Source organism: Gorilla gorilla, chromosome 7 (assembly GCF_029281585.2).
Source record: "Gorilla gorilla gorilla isolate KB3781 chromosome 7, NHGRI_mGorGor1-v2.1_pri, whole genome shotgun sequence".
Classification (NCBI taxonomy): Eukaryota; Metazoa; Chordata; class Mammalia; order Primates; family Hominidae; genus Gorilla; species Gorilla gorilla.
In genome coordinates this window covers 63,533,643-63,548,516 of record NC_073231.2, presented here as the reverse complement: position 1 = coordinate 63,548,516, position 14,874 = coordinate 63,533,643, and the positions used below count along the sequence as shown (strand labels likewise).

General features: G+C 40.0%; 1 long non-coding RNA gene across 1 annotated transcript in view; it reads left to right on the top strand.

The window, feature by feature from the left end:
- The window catches only part of LOC129524141 (uncharacterized), a 48,559-nt gene extending 35,778 nt beyond the window's left edge, over positions 1-12,781 (top strand). The window contains exon 3 of the long non-coding RNA XR_008667823.2: positions 12,650-12,781. This is a non-coding gene — a long non-coding RNA (uncharacterized lncRNA). The remainder of the gene's footprint in view (positions 1-12,649) is intronic.
- The last annotated feature ends 2,093 nt before the right edge of the window (positions 12,782-14,874 follow it).

Below are 14,874 nucleotides of genomic sequence, written 5' to 3'. Positions count from 1 at the left end.
TTTTTTGAGTCATTGTTAAAAAGGTAAAGACAAGAGTACAAGGCTGGTATTGGAGAAATTAGTTTGGGAGAACAACTGATGTTCTGTCAGGGCTGTTCTGAAATTCATCCTAATTACTGTTTGTTTTTATCTTTGTGCCTTGAGTTATGAAGAAAGCTGTAATCCCTGAGCCACGTAATGCTGCACAGCTTCCATGCAGCCAAGAAACAGTGCTGTGTAGTGCTGTGCATGGCTTTAGGGCTTGGTATTTTTGTTTTTTTTTTTTTGTTTTTTTTCCCAGATCTTCTGGAGCCTGTGGTATGGGACCCCTTTGTTGGGTGTTCACAGAATTTTAGGCTTTGGAGGTTTTATTTTTTATTTTTATCTGGGAATGCTCCTATAAATATTCTTTAGCCTAAATCATTAACTTGATGTTTGTGACTGGGTATCTCTCTTCTAATTGTGCTTTCTTTTTACAGGCATGCCTTACATTTTCTTGTACAAAGTGGAATTTCCTACTGTATCATGATCCTAATAGGAGTGGAGAACATATATAAGTATTTACTTTGTTCACATAGAAATATGTATTTCACTTTGATATAATTGGATCAGAGTGAATTTTATTACATTAAAGTAATTCTGAATTGTGATAACATTTTTTTTTTTTTTGAGATGGAGTTTCACTCTTGTCATCCAGGCTGGAGTGCAGTGGCGTGAGCTCAGCTCATTGCAACCTCCACCTCCTGAGTTCAAGTGATTCTCCTGCGTAAGCCTCCTGAGTAGCTGGGATTACAGGCACCTGCCACCACGCCCAGCTAATTTTTGTGTTTTTAGTAGAGATGGTGTTTCACCATGCTGGCCAGGCTGTTCTTGAACGCCTGACCTCAGGTGATCTGCCCGCCTCGGCCTCCCAAAGTGCTGGGATTACTGGTGTGAGCCACCATACCCGGCTGTGATAACTTTTTAAAGAAGAATTGCCATAAATACAAAAATAAAATCATTGGTATGTATCATTCCTCTTTTTACTTAAAGCAGAGGTTTTTAACCTCAGCACTGTTGATATTTTGGAATGGATAATTCTTTGACATTTAGGACTAACCTGTGCATTGTAGGACGTTAAGTTGCATTACTAGCTTCTACTCACTAGATGGTAGTAGCACTTGGAATTGTAACAACCATTAATGTATCTAGTTATTTTCATATGTGCCTTGGAGGAGCAAAATTGCCTCCTGTTAAGAACCACAGACTTATAGTATGTAGGTGATGGCAGTGGAGAGATGTAGTGAAGTTAGTAGATTGGAGAGAGATTTAGAAGGACTGAGTGATGGCTGGGAAAGTACAGATAGAAAATAAGGTGTCAAGGATGACTCCTGTGTTTCTGGCTTGAACAACAGGGTAGATGGAAGCACTGTTTTCTGAGGTAGGGAGCCCTAAAAGTGGAGAGCTTGTTCAGGGGATAGAGTATTTCAAGGTGGTAAATATGTATCCCCTAAACAGTGCTTGGTATGTAGTAAACACTCAATTTTTGCTGAGTAAGTGAAGGCTGACTTTAAGGTATCTGTGAGACATAAAATAGGAGATAGGTAGCTAAGGAATCATGCAGTAGGAGCTAGGTAGCTGGACCAGAGATGTAAATTTGGGAATAGAGATGGGTAAATGTACTTGGTTGAAAACTCAGGGATAGGGTATACCAGCAGACCCTACTGGAGTATTCTGTAGTATCTGAGCTGTGATATATGACATGTGCACCATATTTCTGAATTCTGAAACACATATATCTGTAAGAGTTTTGCATAAGGAATCAGACCTGTGGCTTTTATTAGCCTTTCAGTCTCATCCTATTTTGCATCTTCTGTGTTTGGCACTGTTAGTCACCCCCTCTGTTGTAATGTACTGTCTTCTCAATTTCCATTGATACTGCCTGTAATGACTTTTCTCTTCTGTAAACCAACACTTACAAGTTTTTGATATTTTGATTTTAATATTTATAAGAGGAAAGAGAATATTTAGATGTCATTTCAGAGGAAGCAATTTTTATACCATTATGACCCTATTTTTAAAATCTTGTACAGATGACAGGTTCACGGTGATGCTGCAGTTAATATCTGATGAAAAAGTTATTAATCAGGTTTAGATTAGATTACTGTAAACGGAGGATTTATATATTACTGGCTAAAGCAAAAGTAACATCATGCTTTTCAGTTGGAAGGCTAGTAAATTCTTGTTTAGGAATAGGAAATTATTTCTTTTTCTGAAAGGCAATTGCAGTCTGTGAAGTTAACTTTATAATAATTTAGACCTATACTGTTCAGTATGACAGTTCTCAGCCACATGTGACTGTGTAAATTTAAATTAATTGAAATTTAAAACTCAGGCCGGGCACAGTGGCTCATACCTGTAATCCTAGCACTTTGGGAGGCCAAGGCGGGAGGATCACTTGAGCCCAGGAGTTTGAGACCAACCTGGGCAACATAGTGAGACCTCGTCTCTACAAGAAAATCAAAAAGTGAGGTGGGAGGATCCCTTGATCCCTGGAGGTCGAGGCTGCAGTGAGCTGTCATCATGCCGCTGCGCTCCCACCTGGGCAACAGGAGTGAGGCCCTGTCTCAAAAAAAAAAAAATCGGTTTCTTAGTTACACCAGCCACATTTCAGGTGCTCACTGGCCACATGTGGCTAGCAGCTACATTGGTCAGTGCAAATAGAGAACACTTCTGTCATTGCGGAAAACGATATTGGATAGTGCTGCTCTAGAGACTTACAGTTGTATAAAATTAATGTTACTCTTTTACAGTAAGTATTCAGGGAGAAAATGCTACTTGTTTATATGCTGCTGATATTTAGAATAGAATCTCTGTGTTGGGATTTGACTGTTGATGGAACAGATTAGGGTAGGTAAGATTTGCCATATGGATGAATTGCTTGTGCTAGCAATAAATAGCAGGTGGATAATTAATTTGAAAAGTGTATATTTTATTTATTTATTTATTTATTTATTTATTTATTTATTTATTGAGATAGAGTCTTCGCTCTGTTGCCCAGGCTGGAGTGCAATGGCGTGATCTCGGCTCACTGTAACCTCTGCCTCCCGGGTTCAAGCAATTCTCCTGACTTAGCCTCCTGAGTAGCTGGGATTACAGGCACCTACCACCATGCCCGGCTAATTTTGTATTAGTAGAGATGGGGTTTCACCATGTTGGTCAAGCTGGTCTTGAACTCTTGACCTCAGGTGATCCACCCACCTTGGCCTCCCAAAGTGCTGGGATTACAGGTGTGAGCCACTGCGCCCAGCTGAAAAGTGTATATTTTAATATCTTTTTGATGTCTTTTCTATTTTAGTTTATAGCCATATATATATTTTTCTGTTTGACTTTTTCTTTCTTATGTTCTTCTTATCTGTATATGCTCATTTTCTTTCTACTTAGGCCTTGGTAGTAATTAAAAATGTTTAATGGGTCAGACCTTAAGAATTTCACCCAAATACACAAGATGGGACTTAGAGCATTACTATGTATTGTCCAGTTATTTTTTATGTACAATACCATCTGTCTATTTATTTTAGCCTAGTTTTACATGGTATATATAATATATTTCTTTGACCAGCCAGGGTTTAAATATTTCAGATGAAGGATTTGGACTTCTGTAAGTACTGAACAGTTTTTACATTCTGGCCTCTCTCTGCTTTATGATAGTTTTTGCTTTATGTTCTTTATAAGATGTTCATAATGTAGTTAATGCACATGCTATAACAGACCCATGTGCAAATTAAAATATTTTAATACATATAAACTTAATTTTTATAGCTCCCTTTAATGCTTATATATGTATGCTTTATTCTTCTGATCCATATCTGGATAATTTACCTCTAATCTATAGTCTACTTTAGAATTCAGTGCTTTTCCCTAGTCTGTATTTTCATGTAAGTTTTGAGATTTTTGAGGAAAAAAATTGAACAATTTAAGTATTAGAGACAAAGAAAAGAGTATTTAGGAATAGAATATCCTATATGCCTTAGTTTGAACTGCCTTAACAAAATATCATAAACTGTGTGTCTGAGAAACTAAAGAAATTTGTCTTTCCCAGTTTGGGAGTGTGGACCCTCCAAGATCAAAGTGCTGAGCAATTTGGTGTCCGGCAAAGGCCTGCTTCTTTTTTCATAGTCACCATCTTCTCTTTAACCTCACATGGTAGAAGAGGCAGAATAGCTCTGGGTGTCTTCTCTAAGGGCACTAATTCCACTCGTGAGGGTTCTGCCCTCATGACCTAATCACCTCCAAAAGGACTCACCTCCAGGTATCCTCATATTGGGGATTAGGTTTCAAATATAAATTTTAAGGGAACACAAACACTCTGTGGCACTATATATTAAGACATTAATTCTTCTTAAGTAACAAAGCAGGAATTTAACTCTCACCATATTCACCCAGCATTTCTGAGAGCAGGTTTGGCAAACTATCTTTGTAAAGAACCAGATACTGAACTGTTAGCCTTGCAGGACATGCAGTCTGTGTCGCTGTTCCGGTCTGCTGTCATAGTGCAAATGTATATATACACAATATGTAAGCAAAGGAGCATGGCTGTGTTTCAGGAAAACTTTGTTTACAAAAACCGAAGGTGGATTGGATTTGGCAAATCTGTATTATAAGTAGACTCCTGCCACAGGGATTTTTAAAAAGAGCAGGAGGCAGACAGTCACTTTTCCTACTAGCTTTAAAAATATAAGTTTAAGTTTGCTAAGTGGAAATTTTAAACCTGCTTTAGCACAAATAATGAAATATATGAAGTTTGTTTATTAATGACCTATTATGAATTATTGTTCCAAAGCAGGTGATTTCTAAAAAGGTGGTTGAAATGTTTGCCTTCCTCTTGGTATAGCTTTTGTGTAAAAGGGAAGTAAAATAATGCAGGGCATGAAGTTTAACATTTCAAGTGAGATGTATTTATTCAAAACAATATGAAAGAAGTAGTTAAATCACAGGATGTAAGAGCAATATGCAAAAATCAGTGTTGTGTCCATATAAAAGAAATGAATAGTCTAAAATTTTTAAAAATCTATTCACAATAGCATCAAAAAGAACAATATGCTTAGGAATAAATTTTAAAAAGAAGTGCAAGAGCTACACTGGAAATAAAAAGCATTGCTGAGAGAAATTAAAGATCTATCAATAAATAAACAGAGGCATACACCATATTTATGGGGGACTCAAATCTTGTTAAGACGGCATTTCTTCCACATTTGAGCAATAGGTTCAATGTAATCCCTGGCAGAATTCTAGCAGGATTTTTTTTTTTTTTTTTTTTTGAGACAGAGTCTTGCTCTGTCACCCAGGCTGGAGTGCAGGGGCACGATTTCAGCTCACTGCAACCTCCACCTCCCCTGGCTTCAAGTGATTTTATAGAAATGAACAAGCTGATTCTAAAACTTAAATGGAAACACAAAGGATCTAGGATAATTAAAAAAAAAAAAAAAACAGAGGAAAAAAGTTGAAGGGCTTACACTACCGCATTACAAAACTTACCATAAAGCTACAGTCATCAAGACAGTGTGCTAATAGTGTAGAGATAGACATGTTAATTAGTTGAGTAAAATATGGTCAAAGATTGTTGACAAATGTGCTAGGACAAGTCACTGGGGGAAGGATTATCTTTTCAACAGATGATGTGGTAACAATTGTATATATACACATGCAAACAAATAAATAATAAATCTTGAGTTCCACCTCAGAACATACACAGAAATTAACTCAAAATAGACCAGAAACTTACAAGTGAGAAAAAACTGTACAACCTTTAGGAAAAAATAGGAGTAAATATTTTTGACATTGGATTAGCAAAGATATGACATTAAAAGATATGACTATTTTTTTGAAGATATGACAAAATAAAAGGAAAATTAGTAGTTTGGACTTCATTAAAATAAAAAAAATACTCTTACGAAGAAGACACCGTTAACAAAATGAAAAAAACAAGCCATAGACTAGGATAAAATACTTGAAAAATTCATATCTGATAAAGTATTGTACCCAGAATATTTAAAGAACTAAATAAGCAACCCAGTAAGCAGATGGCAAAAGACTTGAATCGACATTTTATCAAAAAAGATATATAAATGGAAAGTAAGCTTATGAAAAGATATCCTCAGCACCATTAGTGATTGGCAAAATGCAAATAGAAACGAAAGTGAGATACCACTTCACATCCAGAAAGAGTGGCAGTACCAAGTGTGGGTGATGCTGTGGGAAAGTGGAACCCTCACATGTTGCTGGTGGGAATACAAAATGGGGCAGCCACTGAGGGAAAGAGTTTGTAGTTTCTTACAAAGTTAAACTTTTACTTACCATAAAACCTAGTATTCTACTCCAAAATAAATGGAAACATATCCTCGTGGAGACTTGTATGTGAATGGTTATGGCAGTATTGTTCATAATAGCCCAAATTGGAAACAACCCAAATGTTTGTCATCTGTGAGTGAACTGTGGTACATCCACACAGTGGAATACTAGTGAACAGTGACAAGGAATGTGCCACGTGCCACAACATGGATAAATGCTCAACTCCACATGCTGAGTGAAAGAAGCTAGACAACAAGACTAGTTTATATGATCCCATTTATATGAAATTTCTACAAATGACAAAACTAGTGACAGCAAGTAAGTCAGTGGCTGCCCAGGGGCTAGAGGTAGGAGAGAGGATTAACTGCGGATGGGAATGAAGGAACTTTTGGGGTGATGGGAGGATTCTAAACCTGGACTGCAGTGTCAATTCACTAAAACACATTGAGTTGTACACTTAAATCAGGTGAGTTTTATGACATGTAAATCTACCTTGAAGCTGCAGAATAAAAGATAAATATTATAAAGGGAGATGTAACGAGGAATATCAGTACTAAAATAAAATTGAGGCACAGCTTGAATGTTGGTTTAAGGATTTTGTATATTTGCTCATTTAAGCAAATGTATAGATGTTTATATGCATCTGTAGTTTTTTGAGTTTAATTTTAAGAATGAAGGATCAAAAGGAACATTGACCTTCAAAAGAGGGTGCCCTTGAAGGAAGGAGATGTAGATGTTGAGGGGGAGGCATGATCCTTCACATGTTGGAAGGGAGTAGTTCTTTGGTGTGCTGAGATGGAGTACCACCTGATGAAATAAGAAAAGGTACACATGGCCCGAGGAAGGATGACCTTAGTTACAGTGGGAATATTTAACAATGTGATTTGTGGAATATTGCATTTGTCATTGGAAATATGTAAATAGTTGCTGAGGGGACATTTTGTTTTGGATGCCGTAGGAGATTTTGACAGGTGGCTTCTACATTCTCTTCTGGTGGTCATTCCTAACAAGCCACAGGGGGAGTTGCTGAGCCGCCGATGTCATCTGTTCAAGAGTGCCTTTCCCTTAAATCCATAAAGAACTAAAGAAAACTGAAAAGTTCTATCATTTCAATATTGGTTTTTTCCCTTTTCTCTGCCTTTTATGCCTTAGTTCATCCATTCTTTCTCTTTGTTTTTTATCCCCCATCAAAACATGTGGAAGGGGAGTGGTAGCTGATTGTGTGTCCTGCTGACGGCTTTACTCCTGGAGAGGTGGTGGCACCTCATTGTATAAATAAACAAGTGGAGACTGAGTTATTATGTATTTTGAGGCCATGTAGCTTAGGGGTCCTGGTCCCTGGCCTTTTAACAACCTGGTTGTACAGCAGGAGGTGGTGAGTGGGCATTAGAGCAGATTCATGTGTGTTTACAGCAGTTCCCCGTCATTCGCATTATGGCCTGAGCTCTGCCTACTGTCAGATCAGCAGTGGCATTAGATTCTCACAGGAGCGTGAACCCTGTTGTGAACATGCTTGTGGTGCACGCAGGGGATCTAGGTTGTGTGCTTCTTATGAGAATCTAATAACTGATGATCTGTCACTATCTCCCATCACCCCCAGATGGGACAGTCTAGTTGCAGGGAAAGAAGCTGATGCCTCTCACTGATTCTACATTATGGTGAGTTGTATAATTTCATTATATATTACAATGTAATAATAACAAAGTGCACAGTAAATGTAATGTGCTTGAATCATCCCAAAACCATCCCCTCCAACAATGAAGAAAAAATATCTTCCACGAAATTGGTCCCTGGTGCCAAAAAGGCCGGGGTCCGGTGGTATAGCTAAGAAACAGTGGAAACTGGATTTGAACGTGTATATGTTCTACTCTGAGCATGGTGTTTTTAAGTAATCTAATTTCATTTGGCTGAAATTTATTCACACTGTGTGTCACAGGCAGTTTGCCCTTTATTTCTTTTTATGAAATGAAAAACTATTGCTGTTAAAGGAATTAAAGGTATCAGCAGACAGAATCTTTCTTGAGAGGTAGGATGAGGAAGTACAAGTCAGTTTCTTGATTTTGAGAACATGCTGTGTAAAGTTTATTGTGTGTTTGTATGTGTTTTAAGATTACTCAGGGGAAATGATTAGCCATGTGTCTTTTCTGGCCTCAGAATTCCCCAGGGGATTGTGTCCTCTGAAAAGCATCCACCAGAGCCTTTTTCCTAGGACCTGTGTGGTGCGGAGGGTCCGAGAGCGTTTTTGGCCTGTCTCTCTGTCACTGCAGCCTGGCATAAGCTTGCTTGCTTCAGCGTACATCCTGAAGCTGTGCCCCAGCCCTGATCACCTTGTCCTAGAGCCTCCCTTCATCCCTCTTTCACAAGACATCTTTCACCTGTGCTCCCCACTGTGGTTGATGCCATCTGACTCTGTCCTTCCATTTTCTTTGGCCTCAGCACTCACAGGATATCTGACTCCAGGCCACAGGATATCTGACTCCAGGCCAGGAGGAGTGAGCAGCAGGATTTACTTGAGGGCCACTTCGCTGGAGCTTCGGTCCTCCATCAGATTCAGCTGTGGAGTGTGTTCCTCAGGCACAGAATGTGGGCGTGGTGGACAAGTGGAGTGTGTCAGAGTAGGAAAGGACAGAATTGAGGTTAAATCCCTGAGATGCATGAACATCAGTCTCAATTTATAGAAAGATCTCTTCACTCTTTTGTGGTAGACAGAATTCCAGTAAAGGCTGTGAATTGTGAAATCAGGCCATTTGTTTATTTGTTCATTCATTTATTCATCTTATTTATTAGACCAACTTCGCACCCCTCTCTTATGTCCTAGGCACTGTCTGGCAGCTTCCCTGCTGAGGAGTTCAGTATGGTGGGAAGCATGTGAACACACATTTTAATACTGTGTGCTAAGAGCTCTGGTAGGAGAGAGTTTGTAAGAATAACTAACCCAACTAGCAGCAAGCAACTCAGGCAACAGCTTCCTGCGGGATATCATGCGTGAATTAGATACGAGGACCCCAAGGAGCTGAAGAGGTAACATGGGAGGATTTTACTGCAGGGTGGACAGCACAGGCAAAGGCATGGAGGCATGAAACAGCATGGCGTGGAAGCACTAGCAGCTTAATAAATAGCCTGATTAGAGGGGGCAGTTTGTGTGTGTGTGTGTGTGTGTGTGTGTGTGTGAGAGAGAGAGAGAGAAAAGAACAGGCAAGCGTGTGAGCTGGTGGGGGTGGGGTGACACATCTCAAGGCACGCTTTCCCAGTCCTTCCTTCTCCTTTGGCTGAAGTATATTGTTTGGGTGATAGTTTCCCTTTCCTGTCAAATGAGAAACAAATATATCAAATACGTTTCATATGCTAAGGGATATCGACATAGGGCTAAATTCTTCTTTTATCTGGCTGTTATTTAGTATATATGTCTTAAAAATGGACACAGGTGTGCCTTGCCTATAAAAAAAGTATGGTCTGGCTTTGGGAACAATTCCTGCATGCATCTTGATGTGTGCCACAACCAGCAACATTTAAATAAGGCTCCATGGGTAGGTATAATCTGTGTGCATGGACTTTGCTCACATAGAAATTCAGCTCACTGGTACATCGTTGTTTGACATTATCTTGCTTACTTTTTAGTCTGTCCTTCCCATGCACTGTGAGTGCTGTGGGAGGGATGGTCCTGCTTGTCTTAGGTACTGCTCCATCCCAAGGGCCTCACAGAGTGCCTGGTATATGGTAGCTTCTCACTGAATACTTGTAAAGAATGAGTTTATGAGACAGCCTGTTTTTGTTTACCCTCTACCACCCCCTTTGCCTTGTTCTCCATGACTGTTCTTTCTTCCTCTCTGGAAAATATTGTCTCTTTTTTTCCACAGGCGTTTTTCATCCTGTTCCCTCTGCCTAGAGTTTCTCCTGTCTTCTCCATCCCCTCTCTCTTCCTGATCTTTCAGATTTCACCTTAAGTATTACACCCTTAGTGAATCTTGCCTTGATCTCTCAAGCTAGGACAGATGATTTACACACACTCTCATGGAATTGTTTTCCTTTCCTTCTGTGAATTTATCTCAGTTTTTAATGATAAATGTTTGAGAGAGTTACTTGAGTAATGTGTTCTGCCCCCATTGACTGCAACTTCTATGTGCCTATTTTATTTTCTGAATATAAGTGCTAAGAGATTGTATGTTCTCAGTGTTTACTGGTGGATGAATGAGTGATGATGTGCTTCTGCATGAGAACACACCCTGTCCAAGGAGCCTCCTAGAGCTCTTGCCTCCCAGCTATAGCCTCTGTCTCCCTTAGAACGCTGGGTGCACCTCAGGGCCTGCCCCATGGGGATCTTGTGAACAGCCACTGTAGCACTATAAATTCTCTCTTGTTTCTTTTCTATGCCCCGGAACAATGTCTCCTCTCTGATTCTTGTACCTGGAATATCTGTTGCTGGACTATACTTCACTCTCTGTTCCTAGAGAAGAAGCATAGGGCTGGAAAGGAGGGAAGGGCTGAATGTAGGGAGCCTCACCACTTAGGTTGTGGAAGAGGAGAGGGAAGAAAAATGTGTTTCAGGCATACCCAATTGGAAAAAGACATTTTTTCTAGAGAAGATAGCACAGTGTGGCCAGGTTCTTTTATATTGGAGTGTGTTAAACAAGTTTTTGTGGATGGGTGTGGAAACGCAGGTGACCTTTGTGTATTTTGTTCTTTGTTTTCTAACTTTTCTATGGGAAAAATTTGTTTTGAATTCCAAAAATTAGTCTCATATTTCTGGAACACAGCACGAGAGAACTGCCAATATTCAAATATAAACAGCAGAAACATGGGATGGTTAAAGTGGGAAGAGTGGATACCTATTAACCTTGGGAAGTTAAGCTGAAATACTTTCTTTATAACTTGGAAGTAGTTTTTAATGATGTAAATGACCCAAAGAAAACGTAAAAGATGGAAGTATATGCAGCAAAATTGCATAAGTCTAATGGGTTGCCAAGCTGTGTATGGGATTATATTGTAAGAACTGTAATTTTAAAGTGATTTTAAACACACCATCGTGTGGCTTAGCTGCCCACCAATTTGAACAAATACTTACTGTGTGCCACAGTATTTCCAGAAACTCAAAGGAGATGGGGCGCTTATTCTTTGAAACACACAGTTGAGAACATTAAGACAGTGATTCCTCCAACACATGATTACTGTTACAAAAGAGGAGTATACCATAAGCTGGGGTAGGGGTGGGGGGGATCTGGGAGGGAACAACTAATGTGGAAAGCAGTAAAACCCAGACTATGTATCAGCCACTGACTGTGTATTTAGTAGAATAAAACAGTTGGAAACAGAGTACAGATATTTGGTATTAAGTAGAATTCCAGTAACATATATTTAACATATGGGGGCATATTGTGATATTTTCCCCGGAAGTCTGCTCTATTGATGATAAAATGGAACAGTGGACTAGAACATGAAAAAAGATTGAATTCAAACTCTGACTTACGTGTGGTGGCCTTAGTGATTGATTTTATGCGATTAAGGGAAGAAACCTTGCTTAAGATGACTTTATGTCTCAACTATCCTTAGTATTCCATGTTGACCCTAAATGTCAATTTATTTATCTTTTGGGAAACAGTGATAACTTTAGACACTTGGTTGCATGTGGTGTGTGTGCATCAGCAGCTGTGGCAACCCCCGACCCTGCCCGCCACCAGGAGCATGGACCCCTGGCCAGATGCTGCCGGGCACCTTATTCAGGAAGTCAGCCCAGCAGCTGTAGGAGGGCGGGAGCTGGTGCTCAGCCCCATCCCAGTGGCTGCACAGTGCCCAGTGCCAGGATCGCTCGCTTTGGGCGCTTGTCCAGGAGGAAGAAGGGGGTGGTGCAGTCAAGCGGGCCCTGGGTCAGGCCTGGCCCAGCGCTCCGTTCTTGGGAGCCCCGCCAGCCCACAGGCCCATCTGCGGCAGGCACGTGGTGCCGCGAGAACGTGGCTCAGGGGCGGTTTTTCCGCCATGCGCAGATTCTCGCCTCGCGCGGGGGCGCCAGGGGGCAGCTGGTTGAGGTGCGCATGCGCACTGGCACCTAACGGCTCTTCTTCGAGTCTTCTCAGAGGTTGGAGATTCCCTGTCTTCTCCAACCTCTGCCAAGTCTTCAGAGAGGTTGGAGTGCGCCTGTCGGAGGTCGGGGCCAGCCCACCTTGCTCTCTGGTGCTGGGCTAGGTGGGGTCTGGGTGGGGGTTGGGCAGGGGGAAGGGCGAGGGCAAGTTGTGGCCTCTCTGAAGCTGGTAGCGGGGCCACAAAGATAGTGGCTGTGGAGAGCCACAAGGGCCAGGTGCCCCTGAGCAACTTGGGTAACTATATCTTTACTGACGTCTGGTACTAGACCCCAGATGAGGATCTCGGGAAGATCCACAAAGCTACGTCCAGGGGAACGAACGTGTGGAAGCTGCAGCGGAGCCTCCTGCTCAAGAGTAAAGGACCGGTCTGAAACCTACAAGAACAGGTGTCGGGGGCTGCGGGCTGCGGGTTGCGGGAGGAGGTGGGCGGGTGGGGAGAAGCACCCCCTTCAGAGTTGGGGCTTGGGGAGTAGGGGCGAGGGGAGGCATGGAAAGAATGGGTGTGCGGAGCGGGCCGTTCTGGTGCCCGTGGTGCTGGGCTTTCTTCCCGGACGGGCTCCGCAGCGCCTGGGATGTGGACGCCTTGGAGGCGGAGGGCCCAGGCCATCTTTATGAGCAGCAAAATAAACCCAAAACTTTAGCTGGTTTGTGACTCACCCACAGTTCCTCTTACAGAGCACTTCAGAGACAATTTTAAAGTGATTTAATTAATAAAAGTATGTACAGTGTTTTATTTTTGATGTATACAGTTTAAAATATAATGTTAGATACATTATAGAAAGAAGCATAATGAAAGAAATAATTTCCATAATATATCGCTTTCTGGGCTAAGAACATTTTGGGTAAAATCCAATATTTTATATCAATGAATTCTTATGTAAATATGTTCTTTGCTGAGGGACCTTAGAAGGAAACTTTGAAGTGGGAAGATTGTTCATGTTCTCGAATAAGACGACTCATTTTTCTCAAGGTGTGAGTTCTCTATCAATTTTACATAAATAAACTTATCAAAGTTAACATTTTTGAAATGCACATGCTTTTAGTATTGTGGTAGCATTAAGAAAATTTTGTAGTGGAGTTAAAATTTTAGTTTTCTGTATATCAAAATATGCTATCAATTTTCACTAATAGTTTGCTACCAGCTGAAAAGACAGGTAAATGAATGCAGGAGAATAGAAAATCCAGAAACACCCAAATATGTGTAAGAATTTATAACATGGTAATGGTGAGACTTTATACAAGTAGGAAAAGATGAATTATGTTTTTAAATGAAATGCCTGCCTTGTGGAGAAAACAAGCTAAATTTTTATGTCAACAAAACAGTTCCTCATGGAATTTAGATTAAAAAATTTAAATATACAAAATTAGAAAAAATTATAAAAAATACCAGAAGAAAACACAAATGCCTATTTATATAGATAGATTGTGATGTTAACAAAGACCTTCCTAAGAACCTCACAAGCAAGCATTCCGAAGGTTTAATTTAGCAAAATTAAAATTAAGTCTGTATATGGCAAAAAGAAAAAGACGACATACTTGTAAAATACTTACCGTGTGTGTGTGTACATATTATATCAGAAATAGATCTTTATTTTACAGATAATTCTTTCAGATCGACGTGAAAAGAACTCTAAAATTGGGCAAAGTATTTTTTTCAGCTCTGCAAGTGATTTATGCACATAGGAAAAATTAGTGTTCCTGGTAAGAGAAGGAATTTAATTTAAAAGCGGAATGAAATACTGTTTTCTATCTACAAAGTTTGTAAGGATGAAGAGCAGTGATATTTACACTACTGCTTAAAGTTTAAGTTGCTGATGACTTTTTAAGTAGACAATTTGATTGTAAGTAGCACATTTAGAAAATGTTTATGCCCCTTACCAATCAATTCTATTATACTAAAATATATTTAGGAAACAATGAGAGATACATGCAATTTGATTTTTTCAGCAGTGCTTAAAATATTATTGTATTAAAAAGAGTCCATATAGTGGAAGTCATAGATTTGTGGATTAGAGTATTCTGTGAACTTTTAGCACCTTCAGAAGTGAAGAGAACCTTTTTATCTGTGTTTGTTGATTTATATACTTGTTTTTTCTTTCTTTCTTTGAGACAGAGCCTCACGTTCTCGGCTCAATGCCACCTCTGCCTGCCGAGTTCAAGCTATTCTCATGCCTCAGCCTCCAAAGTAGCTGGGATTACAGCCATACATTATGACGCCTAGCTAAAATTTTTTATTGTTAGTGGAGATGTAGTTTTAGTTTTGCCACGTTGGTCAGACTGGTTTTGAACTCCTGGCCTCAAGCAGTTCACCCACCTCGGCGTCCCCAAGTGCTGGGATTACAGGCGTGAGCCACTGCGCCCAAGCTATATATACATTTTATTAGACACATATGTTTGTATTATATATAGATTTATTTCCTATATGCCAATCATTATAGATTAATAATTTTAGTTTAGTTTTATGAAAATAAAAATAGCAAGTATAAGTGAT